Below are 18,905 nucleotides of genomic sequence, written 5' to 3'. Positions count from 1 at the left end.
AAACAAACTTTCATTTAAAAACTAAAGCTTCACTTTTATGATCATTATGATTTTCAACTCCCTTACCTGTTCCTGCATTCATTTCCATCCAGGATAATGAGGGTCACATTTGCAGAAAGTGATTTAATTAGAGGAACTTTTGCAAAGCAAGGAGTCCTTTTTTCTTTAATCCAGAGTGATAGCAATTCCCCACATACTTATGTTCATTTTAAGAATCAATAAAGCACAAACATGTCTAATTACCCTAAAATATTTTGCAAAATCAGAAGTCAGATTAGATTTTGCTTAAGCATCAAATAGAAATTTTAATGTCCGCCAGAATCGATATGTTACCCCCGGGTCCTAAGATTTTCACTTACATGCTTGATCATACATTATAATGAAGGTTTGTAATAACATTAAAACCTTCCTGAATGCATTTTCTGTATAATTTACTTTTTCCCTCCTCTTTCTACTGCACAGACATCCAAACATCATTACTCATAAAAATAATGCACAGCTGCTTTTCTTGTCCTGTTCCCTGAATTTACTTGCTGATGAACATCAGCCTGAAATATTTTGATGATTTAATTAAGACCTTACTAAAAATACTTCAACTGCGTTGTAATTCTTCCAAAAAGGGGGAGAGCAGCATGGCTGCCCTTTCCATTCTGCACAGAGAGTGAAGCTGGGCAGGAATTACCTCCCTCTGCCCTTGGCAGCCCTGGCAGCTGAATTCCTTTTCCAGCCAGCTCCACACTTCTCCCGGTGGGCGCCGGGGGTGCAGGGGTGGGAGCAGGAGCCAGGGGGGCAGAGGGGGCTGGGCTGGCTCTGCCCAGCTCCCCCAGTGCTGAGCTGAATTCAAATTCCATTTTCCACACTTTCCTTTGCCCCAGGACCAGCCGTGCCTGGAGAGCTGGGGCCGGGCTCTGGCCAGGCTCTCCTGTTCCCAGAGTTTCTCCTTTCCCAAGGAGGGTCCCCAGCCCCTCTCAGCCCCTGCCCCGGACACCCCAGTGAGGACACAGAGACTTTGTGAGCCAAGGGCAGTGCCAAGTTTGGTTAAATTTTTTTAACCTTCTTTTTAGATGGTGCTACTTGGAATTAAAGTGAAGCAAACAAAATCAAGTTAGTCCACTTTAATTTTAAACAAAAGTGTTTACAAAGGTATTTAATGCAATTTGACTAATCAGTTTAAAAGTTAATTCTGATTATTTTCCTGGGCTCACTGGGTACACAGGCCTTCATTAACTTCAGGAGAATTTGGCAATGCCCCAAGCTCCACACCGAAATCGCCCAGCCCAGGCTGGAGGGGCCCTGGAGCACCCTGGGCAGGTGGAAGGTGTCCCTGCCCAGGGAAGGGTGGGACAAGATGAGCTTTAAGGTCCCTACCAACCCAAGCATCCAGTGATTCTAAGTCCTGTCCCCCTCCACAGGGCCCGGGTGCTCTCTCCTGCTGTGGCAGGGACTCAGCAAGCCTCGGGCAGTGGTGGCTCTGCCTCTGCCAACCCCAGGATACCCAGGGAGATAAGGGGCACTGTCACTGTCAGCTCAGCACCTCAGCTGCTTTAAATAAATCCTGACTGAAATGCAGAATTGCAATTTTCCCCTTCTGTTTAAAAAAAGGGGTAGGATCAAGTAGCTGCAGAGCCTGGTCTGCCAAGCATGCAGCAGCAAGCTATTATTCCTCCCAATTAAAAACCATATTAACATTTGTAGAGCGCTGTCATTGAGCCTGTAACCATCTCTGCTGGCTCTGCTTTACGTATGGATGAGAACTTAACAGTCCTTTGCAGACAGATGGAAAATGACTTTTCTATCTCATCTGCTGTGTTCAGAGAAGTGGGAGCATTAAAAGCTGTAAGGCCCCTCTTAGAAACCCACGTTAGTAAATCCTGTTCCTGTCACCAGTGGGATCAGCTTCAGCAGAGGAGGAGGGAAGGGACTTTCTTCCAAAACAGAAAATCCCTGCCAGGAGTGACCATAAGTCACAGAACCATGGAACAGTTTGGGTTGAAAGGCACCTCAAAGCCCATCCAGTGCCACCCCTGTTGTGCAGTGTTGTTGAGCGGGGTTGTGCACAGAGGAGAATCCCGGTGCCTCCCACGCCTGCTGCCCTGGCAGAGCCCGGGAGGAGGAGATGGATGTGCAGGGAAGCCTTTGCAGAGCTCAAGAGGAGGAATGGATGTGCAGAGAAGCCTTTGCAGAGCTCAAGAGGAGGAGATGGATGTGCAGAGAAGCCTTTGCAGAGCCCGGGAGGAGGCAGTGGATGTGCAGAGAAGCCTTTGCAGAGCCCAGGAGGAGGCAGTGGATGTGCAGAGAAGCCTTTGCAGAGCCCGGGAGGAGGCAGTGGATGTGCAGAGAAGCCTTTGCAGAGCCCGGGAGGAGGCAGTGGATGTGCAGAGAAGCCTTTGCAGAGCCCGGGAGGAGGCAGTGGATGTGCAGAGAAGCCTTTGCAGAGCCCGGGAGGAGGAATGGATGTGCAGAGAAGCCTTTGCAGAGCCCGGGAAGAGGCAGTGGATGTGCAGAGAAGCCTTTCCTGCTGTCAGCTCCCATCTCCCACCTCAGCTGCCAGGCTCTGGCTCTGCCTGCTCTGCTCCTCTGGGCCCATCCATCACTGCCACTCGCTCTGAAGCTTCCCAAACATCACTCAGAGCAAACCTACAATATGTTTTCTCCAAACAGTGCAAATGAGCCCAACAAATTCCACTCATCACAGCCTTGCCCTTCAAGGTGCTCTGTTAATATTATTGAGTCTGCTGTGAGTCAAACTTGTCCAGTCCCTGCTGGTGCTGGGGTGGGGAGGCTGAGTCACCTCCCCTGAACTGCTTCTCTCCCTAAGTTCAGCCCAGTCACCACCAGAGGAGGTGGAACCCGTGAACTTTCAGGGCTAAAGCTGCAGTGGCAGGTGTTTCTGTCCTCACCCTCAGTGTTACTGCCAGTCAAAATGTGAGCAGCCACATCAAGAGAGCCTTTGCCTTGCTGTCCTTGGATTTTCCAAGCCCTCACAGCTTAAGAGATAACTCAGTGCTGGTCTGGTTTTCTGTAAAATGCAAGTGACCCTCATTTCCACATCCCTCCTTCCCCTTAATTGCTTCATTCTCTTCCAAACCCTCAGCCTGTTAAACCCAATGGTTTTGCTCTGCACATCACAAGCTGATCCTGTTCTTGAAAAGATTCAGTTGAATTCTTTTTGCTGCTTCTGTATTGCAGATTTATGCAAAATTTATAAACAAAAAAGTCACAAGCAGAAATCCCATTTTTTAATTCTAAAAATATTCAGAATGAGGCTTGTGGAACATCAGGAATAATGATTCAGTGATTCAATCCAGATAGATTTCAACAGCAAGGAGAAAAAAAAGAACTTCTTGAGAATGGCAGATTGAGAAATGACTACATTACGTATAAAGAAAGAGTGTGTTCAACTTCCTAACTTATTAGACTTCCTGCCACAGATTTATTAAATGGGATGCAAAGAGGCAGTGAGTCCAAATCAAAGACCTCCTCTCGAGTGAAGCCACCAGGAGTGTGCCCATGGCTGTCCCCATGTCCCCACGGGCTGGAGGAGCCAGGGGAGGTGACCCAGCTCCCCTGGGAGCACACAGGAGAGCCCAGCAGAGGCTGTTTCATGGAAGAGACACAGATCCAGGTTTTACCTCCTTGTTCCAGGCTGTGTTTCAGCAAAGGACACCTTAGAAATGCCCAGGGCGAGGTTGGATGGAGCTTGGAGTGCCCTGGAATAGAGGAAGGTGTCCCTGCCCGTGGCAGGGGGTGGAACAGGATGAGCTTTAAGGTCCCTTCACACCAAACCATCGTGGGGTGCTCTGATCTTCACCAGGACCCCGAGCACAGCCATGGGCAGATCCCACTCGGTAAAGAGAAGAGGCTTTGAGGATTGCAGGATTTCTCCTTTATGACCAATTTATACTCGGGGTAGTACTTTAAACATCAGAAGATTCAGCCAGGCCCCTAAAGGAGTTTTCAGAGGTCCCAGGCTGCATTGATTTCATGCCCATCTACACCTTCAGCACATTTTGGAATCTGGCTGGAGGATCTCTGCTGCAGCTTATTTTGGCAGAGCTTTCACTCGAGATGTGGGGCCAAATCCTCAGCTAAGATAAATCACTGACACAAGTGGCACTATGCTGATTTGCACCAGTCACAGAGTTTAAATTAAAATTTAATTGAAAACTTAAGCTGTCATTAATTTCCAGTGAATGGCTTTTGCAAGAATGCAGCCAGATCTCCACCAGCTCAGTCTCCTGCCTGGCCATCTCCAACAAAGGAACAAAGAAATGCTGATTACCACAGCCATGCCTGGTGTATTTTGATCCTCTGCCTTTACCTTTCCCTTCAGCACTGTCTGCCAGCACAGCCTGTGTGATCCTTTGTATCAGGAGATCAGTTATTTCCATGCAAATCTCCTCAGTTATCATCACCCTCTCCTACAGAGTAATTGACTTTCTGGGGCCTGGGCTGTATCGTGGCTTCCCCAGCTGGGGCTTCTATTATGTTTCATCTTCCATTAAGTGTTGCCCTAGAAATGCAAGCAAAAAGCAGGAATTTACAAGATAAGGTGTGTGGACGTGTGTGTGCATTCATCTGCAGGGCCACACACACAAATAGTGATGGATACACCAGGATATTGGTTTAAACAGGATAATAAATTAATTTTGATTTAAGCATAAAGATTATAGAATATCCTGAGCTGAAATGGGCCCACAAGGGTCATCCTGTCCAGCTGCTGTCCCTGCACAGGACACCTGAAAAACCCACCCTGTTCCTTAGAGTGCTGCCCAAGCACTCCAGGAGCTCTGGCAGCCTTGGGAGTGCCCATTCCCTGGGGAGCCTGTTCCCACTGCAGCCAAGCCACCCGAGCAGGAGGTAACAGGGAGAGCAGGGTGACTGATGGAACGAGTGATCTAATTTCCCGATCGGTTAATCCCAAATTAAATCCTTGTGGTAAGATTCAGGTCTGTGGTAGTGGGGAGCCACAGTCTGAAGCAGAGCCCAGCTCATAATGAAGTGAGTGCCATTAGCAGGGGACGGAGTCCCTCGTTAGGCAGCAGCACTGCTCCAGCAAATGAAGAAAAATGCTTTGGACGGGACGTAATCGGGCATGGAGAGGCACGGCCACGGCACCAAAGCTGAGGTGGCTGCAGAGATGTGGTTCTGTGCAGCAGCAGAGCACAGGGATGGTGCTGATGAGGCTTTAAAATAACACAGAGAGAGAACTGTGCTGGGATTTTCATGGATGGGAAGTATTTTTTGCCCTGTGAGTCTGTGCAGGACTAACACCATGTTAGTAGAAGCTTTGGAGAAAGGTGTTGAGAGCCAAAGGTCATGGGATAGGGCTCAGAGACAGGAGCTGTGGGGATAATTGCAGAAGAACGGGAAGCTGGCAGCTGGTTTTGATGGGATGCTGAGGGCAGAGGAGGGATTTGCATCAATGCTGCTGAGTGGGAGAGAGAGGGATGGATAGAGGGGAGGCAGCAGCCAGGAAGTCTCCAGCCCACTGACAGGAGGGCCCTGGGATTCAAGGGGTATATGGAGATGAGGCTCCCCTATTTAATGTGCCAAATCACTTAATTATTAATCATTAAAGATCCATTGGCTTACCTAGAAGTGCTTCCCAACAGCTGCACTCACAAACAGCAGGTTTGGTCTCAGTTTTGTCAGAGGCCCGGGGAGGCAGATTTTGAAGATGCTCTGGAACAGTGCAGGGGTGGGAGCCGGGGCAGAGGGGCTCTGGTTTGCACAGAGGCTCAGTGTCCTTCAAGAGCCCAGTCTGGACCTGCTCCAGGGGAGTTTTCCCCTGTGCTGTGCATGGGAATGGACCCTCAGTGCCAGCAGCTCACCCTGGAGGGTTCTGACAGTGGGTGAGGTGGGGGAGCTTTTCCAGTGGGTTTGTTTTCAATTCCATCCCTGACTCCTTCAATCCATCGAGTGAACAAACTCCTGAGTGTGGGGCAGTATTAATTCTGCAGCTTGGCTGTGAACTTCAGCTCCCTGTCTGTGCCTTGTGCTCGGAAATGCCAGAGGGAGGGTAACCTTTCACAAGCGGCCGTGTTCTCCCAGCACGGCTCTGCTCCCCTTTCAGGAGAGCAAATGGCAACATGATGAGGGCAGGGGAAAGGGCAAACCTGTGCAGAGCTGGGTGCTGCTGTGCTGAGTTCCAGCAGGGATGGTTTGTCCAACTGCATTGTGAGCTAAACCTTGCCCTTCCTCCCACAGACATCTCCAAACTTCATTACCGTTCCCACATTCCTCTGTCCTCGTTTCCTCCCAAGCTCACCCCTGGGCAAGCGCTCCTGTCTCCACTGTGCATCAGAAATGTTTGAGCTGTTCTACTCTCCAGCATTTCACAGAGAGTTCCTAAAGACTCTGTGTGTGGGTTTGACTGTTTCCAGTGTAGAGAAACCACCATCACCAGTCGACGGCTGTCAGGACTCAGGGGGCTGGAGCCTCTCAGAGCAGTTTTATTGCAAACAAGTCTGTAGTAAGTTCAAACTCACTCTGGCTGCCTCTATACCTGGAAAATGCAAAAATACTGAAAATCAGCCCAGGCTGTAGAGTTCTTAGTTCCCTCAGTGATGGGAGGTGTCTGTGGCACCCGACGTGGGATGGGCTGAGCCACCAGGGCCTGTGTCACCCTGCTTCATGCCAAGCACACACTAATCAAACATGACCACAGCCTCAGACAGTGTTGTGTCACAACTGCTTTAAAACACATTTCCCTTGCATTCATTTTCATGTGCTGACAAGATCAGGCCCTTGGAGTGACAGCAGCAGAAGCTGATGTGGCTGAGCAGCTCCTTCCAGGCAGTTCCACCTCTGCCCCGGCTGCAGCACCAACCCCAGAGCCTCCACCACCCTCCCCGGGCACACGAAGCCTCTGTCACTCCCTGCAGTGACTGCTCCTGTCCCTCTGCTCATGCTGCTCTCTCCAAACAATCCATTTTCCACTGGTGCCCAGTCCAGATATTCATCAGAGCAAACTCTGTGCTGCAGAATGTACCTGGAGAGGGAATATTGCTGTGTCTCCCTCAGATCATCCCAATGGGACTGCACTCTCTGTCTTAGCTGTCACTCACTTCCCTGGGACGCCCGAGAAATTCCAGTGGAATGTTTGGAGGTGGGATGATGGACATGGGAAGCTGCTTTGAATGCAGGGAGAGATTAGGACCTAGTAAATGAATGCCTATTTCTACAACAAAAGCAACAAAAACAGAGGAAAGGTGGGAGATGAGGAAACATCTGAGTGCTCCTCTGGTGCACAGTGGAATTTTGGTCTGGAGCATTTGCTGTGTACTCAGGATCACTTCACCCTGTAAGAGCTTTAGGGCAAGGACAGGCTCTAGAAAGAGGGAAGGAGGGAGTCTGAGCTAACAAACTGCCCAGAGGGAAATGGGAATATGGGGCAGGAACAGGTCACAGCATTCCAGAGCCTGTGCACCCTCCCCAGCACCCTCCCTCCTCCCTCTGCAGCCCTCAGTGCACATCTCAGTGCTTACAAAGCCTCTGTGCCACATTCAGGCTTCCCTCTCCTTCCTTAAACCCGTGGAGGCGTTTCAGCTGGATTTCTGGTGATTCGACTGTCAGTTTTAATAAACAGCTTAAACAAACAGCACGTGCCAAGCGCTCTTGCAGCCTCTCACTTGCTCAAGCAGTTGGCAGATTTGAATATTGGGCGAGGGATTTAGGGGAAGCATTTGTGCTCAGGCACCAGGCTGCTGGAACAGCTCGGCTGGAGCAGCGTGCAGGGGGAATCTGAGGGCTCTGCAGCCCTGGCTGGTGCTCTCAGATGCTTTCCCCTTTCCCCAGGTCCAGTGGATTTCAGGCTAAAGTTAGTTCTGTATTTCTCATGGCCTCAGCACAGTCCCTGCAGCTTGTGGGGAGCAGCAGTGGTGGGGATGGATTGTGGTGTGAAGTCAAGGGCATTGATTTCTAGCTTGAAATCAGTGTTAACTTTGAAAACGCTTTCCTAATTTGGCAATTTTAGGCAGGAATGGATTGAATAGTTGGGAGAAACAAAGAAAAACAGCAAATAAAGTAGACAGGGATTCAGGTGGACCATTTATCCTTCCCCCCTTCTCCAAGAGGTGGCTGGGTGTTTCCAGGTCAGCCCTAGCAGGCACATCCAGCTAATTCCTGGAAGCCTGCACTGGCAGAGGCCTCCACACCATCACCTGTGCTCATAAAGGAACAAGAGCTGCTCGAGGTGACCTCGAGGGCCCCATCACCCACACGTAAGGGTGCTGCTGCCAATGCTCATTAACAGCAAGATCATTATTGCCCTCTCCTCAGTCACCAAATTCCTGCACAAACAATATGATTATATTTCAGTTGCTTTAAAACCATTTGACATTATCATTTTCTTGCCTGTCTGCAAAGTTTTCCTGGTTTGAGGAAATTCCCTGGTTGGCCCCAGTTTCCCAGCTGGCAAAGGATGGGCAAGAGGTAATGACAATGATCATTGCTTGGCCAAAAAGCCTTCCAAAGGGGAGGAAAAAAGGATGAAAACAGGGGAGGATGGAAGTTGAAGAAGAAGCTGTTGTTCTCTGTATGTTTGTGAGAAGAGAAGAGAAGAGGAGGGAACTGATTTTTCCAGCAGGTAGGGATAGGAGAAAAAAAATTCAAATTGATCAAAAAATTAAATATTCATAGGGCATTATTCATCAAGATTCATCTTGCCAAGTGGGTGAAATGAGGCAAGGGAAGAAATTAGCTTGCTTGAGAGTGTCAAAGTGATTATGTGATTAAATTGCAATTTATAATTTCTCCTTCAAAAATGTTACTCCTTGATTTGTATTTCTGCCCCCTGTCTGCTCTCCCAGGTCTCCCGTTATGTGTGTGTGAGCAGGGCACAGACAGGGCTGGTGTGAAGGCAGCCTCAGACACCTTCTGCCCACACCCGTGCAGGGCAGGGCGTCCCTGTCCCCAGCACATCCCGTGCCAGGGTTCCCCACTCTTTATTTTCCTAAGGCCCCTTGCACCTCTCATGACCATCCTCCCCCATCCCCACGGCTCCACAGCTCCGTTTACTCATTCCACAGGCTCCTCTCTGCTCCTCCCAGCCTCTCAGGCTGCTGTGCTGTATAATCCACCCTCCCACTGGATCTGTGAGGAGATTTGATGCAGCAAACCGTGTTTTGGTGCTTGTTTCTGTAATCCCCCAGTGCTGGGGAGGCTGCAGCTTCCACTCGCACAATCTTCGCTCAAGCACATCCCAGATGTGCTCAGTACAGGCAGCAAAAGCAGGAAATAAACTTGTTCTAATATTTTACTCTCTTTTAAGAACTCAGCCTCTCCCTGTTGTTGCAGTACCTGCCCTAAAAAGGGGAGCTTTTTCTGTTTTGCTGCCCAATAAAGATTTACTGGCATATGCTGGCTGTTTGAAAAAACCACACTATTAATTCCTGGATTGTTTATGAACAGCACAAGGCTTGCACAGGTTAATTAGTTGAAGCAGGCTTTTCTTCAAGTGAATGAGCAGGCGCGGGGTTTATGGCTCTCACCCAGTTTATTTGTTCATTTTCTGTTTTATTTGGAAATACACTTACACAACGATAAATAAAATCAGCCATGACAAGGCTTATGTCTGCAGCAAACATTTAAACGCTGCCAGGTAGTAATCCACAGAACTCTTGGAGTTACCAGCCTGCAGGAGCTGGGCCTGTCTCCAAAGTGGTGGCAGAAATGTCTGGGGGTCGGGGACAGTGCCCAGCTGCAGCCAGGAGGGGAGGGAGACAGGGAAACTGCCGGGGAAATGGCAGTGTTGGGTGGGCTGAGAATCACAGAACAGGTTTGGAAGGGACCTCCGGACATCATCCAGTCCAACCCTGCCCAGGCAGGGTCACCTGGAGCAGGGACAGGAACACAGCCAGGTGGGTTTGGGATGTCTCCAGGGAGGGACACTCTGGCCTCCCCCAGCAGCTGCTCCAGGGCTCTGCCACCCTCCTGGACAGAAATTCTCCCAGGGTGAGGGCACGGCCAGTGAGCAGAGGGCTGAGGAGGAGGGGCAGCTGTTGAAAGCCAGTGAGTAAATCTCATAAAAACAGGTTTGGGCTGATAGAACATTGGAATGGCACTGAACTCAAGGAAAGCTCAGCCCGATTAAACTGCTTTAAATCCGTTTACTTGGTTGTTTCTGCTTCACTTGCAAGACATCATTATAATTACTTGGCATTGGCAAGCCATTACTCAGAGGTTCTGGGCCAGGGTAGTTACAGACATGATTGTCTCACAAAGCTGATGAGCCGTGCTGATCAGCGAGGATAAGGACCAGGCTGGGAGCAGCCCATGCTCTTTATCTGTCTCCTTGTTGGGGGTGTGTTTGCAGCCCAGACTTGGCAGTGAGTTATGGGCACCCCGAGTGTTTTTATGTTTCTTCTCACATAGCACAGCTCAGCATTTCCATACCCTCCCCTTGCAACCAAAATCAGCAAGAGATGGAAAGTGAATTTGGACCCTGCTTTGGATCCCCCTCCACTGAGGAAGTGCTGATGGGAAGCACAGCCCGGGCTGAGCTGATGGCAGAGGCAGTTTGGGAGTTATGGCACAGTGTGGCCACTCTGGAATGCCAATGAGCGACCTTTGCTGTTGTGTTGATTAATTATTTGTGTAATAGGAGCCCTTTGCTGCCCCAGATGGTAACAGGGGGACTGGGGGTGTGAGGGGTCCCCAGGGGAGGTGGGAGCCTCGGGGTTGTTCTGGGGCAGCCCCGGAACGTTGTTCTTCATTGAATCCCATGGTTTGATGGTGCTGAGGGGAACAGCATCGCTTTGGAACCTCAAGGGATGCAGACAAGATCCTCACCTGCTCCCCAGGGTCATGTCAGAAATGCTACTTGCACAAAACGGTAGAAATGAGGCAGTAGGAAATTAAATATGCTTATTAGAGCTAAAAATAGCAGCTCTGTTCTTTGGTGATGCATGAAAAAAAGCCCCTTGTACCAGAAAAATACTTTGGGTCTCTGCCAGGCAACAGATGCAAGGAACCTCTCAGAGCCTCGCTGGCGGAGCTGGTGCTGCTGCCTCCAAACCTGGGGCCTCCTATTTTTAGCAGCAGATCAATGCAGGCTTCTCTGCCCACCGAGGAAAAGGAGGCTGGGCTGTCCAGCCGGCACGGCAGGTGTGAGGAAGCCTGTGTTCAATATTCATTCCTGTCACACAAGGAGTCATCGTCTCCGTCACTCGGGCCACGGAGGATGCCGCGGGCTCGGGAGGGTGGCAGTGACAAGGGTGGGTCCCTCTCTGCCCTGGCAGCAGGAAGGCCCTGCCGGCCTGGGTGAATTCCCCCTCCTGGAGCAGCCCATGAGCCAGAGGCTTCCTTGAGCCACGCTGATGATGGGATCCATCTGTGGGCAGAGGGGCCTCTCCCCGAGCAGGATGTTGGACATGAATCTGCTGTCTGAGAGCTCGTTTTTAAACTGACACTAATTAACATTGGCAACGCCCCTGTTCTTGCACTGCCGGCACTGCCAGCGCTGCTGTCCGGGCACTTGCTGTGGGGAAACTGAGGCAGGCGGGCATGACACATCTGTGCCCTCCAAAGAGCCCCAGAGCCCACGTTATCCTCGTTCCCAGTCCAATAGTTTAGTGTGCGCTGTTCCTGCAGACCAGGCTCATTCAGAGCGGTCAGAAGCTGCTCCTTTCCCAGCAGCCGCAGCCCTGCCCGGGCGGGAGGAGCTGCAGCGCCGGCAGCGAGCGCAGCGCTCCCCGGGCGGAGGCGCAATGCTGCACCCCTGCGGGAGCCGGGAGCCCGCACACACCGGAGCGCTCTGTGGGCTACATCAGCGCTGTTTAAGTGGCCCAGGCACCAGAAGAGGGGGAGAAAAGGGAGTCCTGGACATGGAACTTCTTTCTCTAACCCCTGGAAAAGATGTCATTCCCCGAGGGATGGAGACAGCTGAGTTTCTTCAGCTTGCAGGGATCCTGGCATTGTATTTTGGAGACAACAGGCTGTTAACATTGTCACTTCTTGCAGGCAGGTTAATCCTCTAAACCTGAAATACATTTCATCTGGAAGCATATTTGATTATCCAAGGAGTGGAAAAATTAAACAGGAGCCCCATGCAAATAGGAAATTATATAAATCACCTTATACATGAGATTGATCAAGTTTATGGTTGCTGTTTCAACTCCCATTGCCTGGATGCAAATGATAAAGTAATCTGCCAAATGTGAACAAGCCTGACAGCATGACAGCATCAGGCCAGGTCCCCTCTGTGCCGTGGGTGGTCCCCACATGGACACTTGGGTCCTTGCAGGAGCTTTTGAGGTATATTGAGCACCTCCTGCATCCCCAACAGCCTCTCCTCTAGCTGAGTACATTGAATTTTGGAGGCCCAAAGTCAAGCCTGGAAAACACCTTAACTGGTGCCTTGGTTGGGGGTGCGGGTGCCCAGCTCTGTCCTGCCCCAGCTGGGCAGGGGGACAGAGGGTCTGGGGCACCCCTGTGCCCCCACCCCGCTGCCCACCAGGCACGCCCAAGCCTGGTGATGCTGAGAGAGCACCTCACCAGAGCAAACACAATTAGTAAATGTGGTTGGAGTATCATGACTGTGAGCAGTACAGGCAGAAATCACGTTTATAAGCTGCCTCCAGGACTGCACCACAGTTTAATCGGGTATGAAATCACAGTGATCTCAGAGCCACCTTCCAGAAGTTATTTGTAAGTGAAGTCCTAATGCAGACAGAGCTCTTATTATTCCTCCTGACCTGCCTCATTGCCCATGGCCTTTAAAATGTTGCTTTCACATCTTCTTCCTTCTTATCTTCCATCCCCCCCGCTGCCAGCTCAGAAATAATCCAAGCAGGACCCATGCTCTGGGTGACTCCTGCTCCTCTCTCAGAGCTGTGTCAGCACTGGCTCATCTCTGTCATGGTCCCTGGAAAAACAGGAACCACTCTGAGACCCCTGGGGTGAGAGATTTCCCAGGGGAAAGGGAGGGGAGCAGCTTGGTGCATTAAACGGCTCAGAAATGCCCCATGGTTGGAAGGCTTTGTGTGCTGCGGCTGAAGCTGCCACAGAAGTGTCCCACCCACGCCGTGCCCTGCGCTCTGAGGGACACCAGCAGCTCCACAGCTCAAAGTCTGCTGTGTTCAGGGTGTGTTTCCCGTGTGTTTGTGTTGCTGCCCGCCAGTCCCTGCAGAAGCAGGATCAGGAGTGGCCTGGCCCTTCCTGTGGCTGCACTGTCCCTCTCTCCTCAACCCTCTGAGTGTTCCCAGCTGGAGTGAGGGTGGGCACGGGTGGCTGTGGGGCAGAGGATGTGTTTGAGCAGCCGCGAGCCACAACACCAAAAGCTGGGGGTGATTGACTCTCACCTGTTTTTGCAAGTCTTGGCTTTCAAGGGGAAGCTGAAAATTTTGAGGTTTGTTTGCTGCCTCACTCATCTGTGGGTCTGCAACATCTCTGCCTCCTGTGCCCGGTTCTGAGGAATTCTCATCTTGACAGCACTTCAGAGTTGAGAGAAAACCACCTCGTGGCACTCTCATCCTTGGTTTAAGTGGGCACTGGTGAATTAACCCGGAATTCCTGGCCATAGCAGGATTTTTGCGGTTTGGGGGAGGGAGGGCGGGTCCAGCAGGTCCTGAGGGGTGGATGCTGCAGAGCCCTGTGGCTGTTTCCTTTCTGGCCCATTGATCCCCATTAGAAAAGCCCTCGGTGCCACTCTGCCTGCTGGGAGAAACCCTCCTGGGCACATTAAGGGAACAGCAGAGCTGGCACACAAATAACCAGCACCAGCCAAGGAATGCAGAGGGCGGGAGATGCTGCAGGATTCTGCCATTGCTGGCAGACGGTGTGGAGAGCTCAGGAGCAGAGCTGGGGATGCAGCAAGGGCCAGATCTCTGTGGGCAGAGGACACGCCATAAAGGTGCACGGTGGATAATGTGGATAATGTGAGTGCAGAGTTTCCCCGTGCTCCTGCAGTGAGTTAGGCCCAGGGGAAGGAGCCCAGGGTCATTGCTGCAAGGTCTGCTCCTCCTCTGGAGAGGCTCCTTCTCTCCAAAAGTGCAGAGTTCTCCCTAAAGACACTGAATTCCAGGAGCAGTCAGTATTTCTTATTTTTAGGTACTCCCCATAGAAGATAAAGCTGTTTTCTGCTGACTTACTCTATACCCTGTGCATACCAATGGTAATTTCTGGTCTGTGCACCCCTGGTAAGCAGCTGCCGTGTCTGACAGGATGCCACTGGCTGTCTGGTGGTGAAGCACTTCCCTGCCCTGCCCAGATTCAGCTCTTTGCGGTCCCAGTTCCACCTCTGGCAGGATTGCAGCAGGATCCTCTTCTGGAAACTCTCCTGCTCTGTCATTCCCCGTTCAGTGCTCATGAAAGGCCCAGCTGCTGTTTAAAATGCTTTGCTCACTACGATGGCTTTGACCAAGCCACCCATCCTGACCCTCAGAGCTGTTCAGTGAGGCTGCAAGGGCCAGCCCTGCCCGGGAATGTCACAGAGGGAGGGTTCTCCTCCTGCTTTAAATGCAGGAAGAGATGCTTCAAGGCTTCACACACTAAGGTAAAATAATAAATGAGTTTCCACAAGGGAGAAATAAAACAGAACAAAGCAGCTTGTGGAGAAAGACAACCTAGGAGTGATGGCAAGAACAGGTGCCATGCAGAAATATATTGCTAAAAAATGAGGACTAATTTACACTGTGCAGCCATGAAGCTGTGTGAGCCCCACACAGCTCCTGACATCCCCCTTTTGCACTTAGATAATTAGGAAACATTAGTCAGCCAGCTCAGTGCTCAGTCAGTTCAGGGACAACTTGCCCTTCCCATTTATTGTCCTGGTTTTCACACTTCTCTCTGCTCTTGTGACTGCAGAGGCACAGAAATCACTCAGGGTCCCAGGGCTTTGGCAAGCAGTTGTCCCTCACAGAAAGCAATTCCCCACACGGAGTGTAGAGAATTCAAAGAAAGCACGACCATGGACTGTGCTCTTGGGTGATGGTAATTTCCAAGTATATTTCTGTTTTCCACTTCTTTTATACCCTAGTCTGGCCAGAAGAGTATTAAATGCTGCAGAGAAAGAGCCCAGCATGGCAAATGAGGTAGCAACAAAACTCCTGCTTCTTAGCAGAGCACTCAATCACTGTCAGGAAAGTCACCACCGACCCAGCAGCTCCCAGAGTGCTTTTTCCAGGGAAATTGCTAAACAGCTTCAGGAGAACACAGCAACATTTCTTCCACTGCCTGTAATTAATATTTGAGGTACAGCAAGAAGCTCCAGCTCAGGGAGACCAGTGCCATGAGCTGAGAAGCAAAGGCTGGGGGATCCATGGAGGGCCAGCAAAGGGACACTGTCTCCACGTGAAAGGCCAGTGGATGAATTCATGGTCATGGAGAGAAAAGGAAATCCTCTGAAGAGATGAGAAAGCCTGGGATGGTTCCTGGGCTGGGTCTGTGGCAGGACTGAGTGAGGAATTTTCTGTCAGCTTCATGTGGGGCAGCAGGTGCAGAGCAAAGCTGGGACAAGCGAGCCCTTACGGGAGGCTCCATGGCCAGCGTGCTCAGCTCCAGAATGTCACCAGTGACCCCACCATGGTCATGTCCAACCTCACCCATCCTGTGCTTCTCTGAATGCAGGCAGCGTCCTGAGGGGTCCTTATATCTAAACATGACACATAAACGTATATGATATGCACATAAAAAGATAAAAAGGCAAGTTTAATTTCCTCTCAGCAGGCACTTCCATTTATCAAAACATCAACAAAATTTCTTCTAGTATTTCCATAGATAAAATTAGTTATTAGATTGAAGTTGCACCAAAGAAATCATTTAAAAATAACAAAGAATCAGTTTCCCAAATGAGAAATCTCCCTCTTGTGTCATGAAAAACACTTTCCTGTATTACTTTTGGAGAAGTGATGGCTGTTAAATCTTACATAATGTAACACAAGCCTTCCTGAAATGCTGAGAAAGCCAAATCAGATGGTGCTAGAGTGCCAAGGAATGGAAGGGAGACACTTAGCAATTGAAATTACAAATTGCCTGATTGGAAAAAGGGTTTTCCCAAATCCTTTGAACTGGAGCTGCTTGTTGGCTGCTGGAATTCTCTCACCCCAGCACTCCACAAAGTCACCGACAGGAGAGGGATGCCAGGAGCCCCAGCCTGGCTCCGAGGGCTGAGCCCGGGTCCTTTTCCACCGGGTGGGGACAGAGCTGGGAGCAGCTGGGGCAGCCCTGGGTGGAGCCCACAGTGGCCCTGGGCCATCCCTGGGTTTCAGTCCCTCTGGGCTGGCAAGGGCTCCAGTCAGCAGCCAGAAACCACCAGGGATGGGATCCAGGGCTCTGTGCAACCAGCACCAGAGAAAAGGAATTTCTGGTGCTGAGGAAGGGCTCACAGTCGTTTGGGCACCACTGCATGCCCAAGACAGGACATTTACTCAAGGGATGAGGCTGAAAGAACTCTACCCTTTTTTGCACATCCGTTTTGGAAGACTGAAGGTTTTTTGGTTTGTTGTTGTTGTTGTTGTTGTGGTTTGGTTTTTGGTGGTTTTTTTGCTTATATACCATATATTTTTATGAAATGCTTTATTTCCATTTCCCTTTGGTATAATTGGATTTTTCTCAGTAAGCAACAAAATAAAAAAGGGATTTAGACCATCTTTTCAGCATTCACTGGTTTAAAAGCAAACAATATCCCAACACTTAAAATCAAGAGTGCATTTTGAAAAGCAAGGCAAGGCAGTAACTTCTACTTTAAAAAGCCCTACAAGTTTTATGAAGCTATTTTACGCAGCTCCAGAGTTTCAGGAGGGAAGGAAAAAAACACTCAGTCAAACCCAGAATATATTTTTATAGCCACAAATTTTCTAAAATGAGACTATAGATCTTGTGTTAATATGGGGAGCCTTCAGAAATACACACCCACATGCCAGCACAAACAACACACAGCTCTAGAGATGGATGTCATACAATATTTAAAAAGAAAAAATACATAATTCCCAGGGAGGCAGGGCTGGCTCTTGTCCCAGATGGATTCTCGTTCCGACAGCATCAAGAACATGACAGATGTGCTTCTTCCTAATTGTTTGTGTTTGTGGTTTATCTCTCTTGCCTGTGATACTCCAGGAGAAATCTCTCTCTCACCACTTTGTTTCCTCCTGGGAGTTTTTTGGTGGCTGATCCTCAGCAGCAGGACACGAGCCTGCCCAGTGCTGCGGAGGGCTCCTCCTTTGGCTCCCCAAAGAGCCGGGACCTCCTGCTCTCGTCCCACAGGACCTGCAGCCCCCGAGAGCCCCCCGCTCTCCCCTGGGACTCGTGTCACAGGCAGGTGACACACACCAGGGTGTGACACAACCAGAACCTCCCCCACGTATCTGTGCTTGTCCTCACCTGTGGCACTGGAGCCACCTGGACCTGTCCTGTCCTTGGCACACCTGTGGTTCTGTTCCACCCCAAATCCACCCCGCAGGGACTCGCGGGGTACCTGATTTTTCTGCCTGTGTCTGACACACCTGGCAATCACAGAATGGCCTGGATTGCAAAGGACCTCAAAGCTCATCTCTGTCCACCTCCTGCCATGGCAGTGACGCTTTCCACCTCCCAGGCTGCTCCAAGCCCCATCCAGCCTGGCCTTGAACACTTCCAGGGATAGCCACAACTTCTCTGGGCACCCTGTGCCAGTACCTCCACTGCATTCAAAAAAAAGAAAAGTATAAAGTGACCAAACAGCCTGGAGAGAAATGTCTTCCACACCTGGAGAGCCTCTTCCTTCTCCTGTGCAGATGATTTATTTTCCCCTCAATGCAGACCAGTGGCTAACTGAATATATTCTTTATATTTTAATATATTTTCTTCTGTATGGAATCAGCTATGAATTTTTTTTTCTCTCAATTGCATTAATTTTCAAGGCTGCAGTTGTTTATTTGCCACCCCGAGACCACCTAGGAGTTTTAGGACTCTCAGTGCCTTCAGATGTTTGCTCTGGGTTCATCAAGTGTCCTCACCAAGCCCAGAACAGAGAAGCTTTTGGTGCCAGATGTTCCCTGATGTAACTCATGCACCCATGACCTTTCCAGGCTCGATTCATCTCCAGTCGATCAGCCTCACGCGAAGCTCTTTCTGCACAAAGGTCTCCTTTCTCCTGTGTTTCCAGGAGTGGGACTGGGCAGCACCAGGAATGTTTGCAGCAGGAATGACCAGCAAGCAGACGATGCCGCCGACCGTCCGTGCCAGCCTGGAAATACACGGAAACACAACCCCTCCCTGGCTATTTTGAGATGTGAATGATTTAGGTGTGTTTTGTGGGACTTGGAGAAACAGCTCCAGCGCAGCCGCTCCCGAACAGCGGAGCTGTGTCTGAGCAGGAGCGCTGCGGACGCGCGGGGGCGCGGCAGCCCCGCCACCGGCACCGGCACGGCACGGCACGGGCACGGGCACGGGCACGGGCACCGGCACCGGCACCGGCACCGGGGGAGCGGGGCCCGCAGCGCTGGGGCGGCACAGCCGGGCCGCAGCCCTGGGCACAGCCGGGACGCGCCGCTGCCTCGGGCTGCGCACCGCGACGGAGCCCTCACAGCCGAGGCACAAGTGCAGGCGGTGGGGACGGTCCGTGTGTTCTGGGAATGGGAATGTTCTGGGAATGTTCTGGGAATGTTCTGGGAATGTTCTGGGAACGGGCACTCCCCGCAGCAATGACTCCCTCGCTGACCATCACCACCGAGCGTGGATCTCTGGCCCTACGCCCTTTCCCCCCTAAAGCCCCTTTTTTCCAGGAAGATGAGATGCTGTGCCAGCTTGCAGATCCCCGTGGCAGGCTGCACGTCCTGCTCACCAGGATGTGGTGAGCTAAGTCAGCTTTTCTTCCCCCCAGCTTCCTTCATTTGTGGCACTCCACGAGCCCCCTTCCCCTTTTCCCCAGCCGCAGACAGTGTGAGCTCAGAGCGAGCCCTCCTGCCCACAGCCCTGTGCCAGCA

Source organism: Prinia subflava, chromosome 23 (genome assembly GCF_021018805.1).
Source record: "Prinia subflava isolate CZ2003 ecotype Zambia chromosome 23, Cam_Psub_1.2, whole genome shotgun sequence".
NCBI classification, from domain to species: domain Eukaryota; kingdom Metazoa; phylum Chordata; class Aves; order Passeriformes; family Cisticolidae; genus Prinia; species Prinia subflava.
This window is presented reverse-complemented; position numbering follows the sequence as displayed.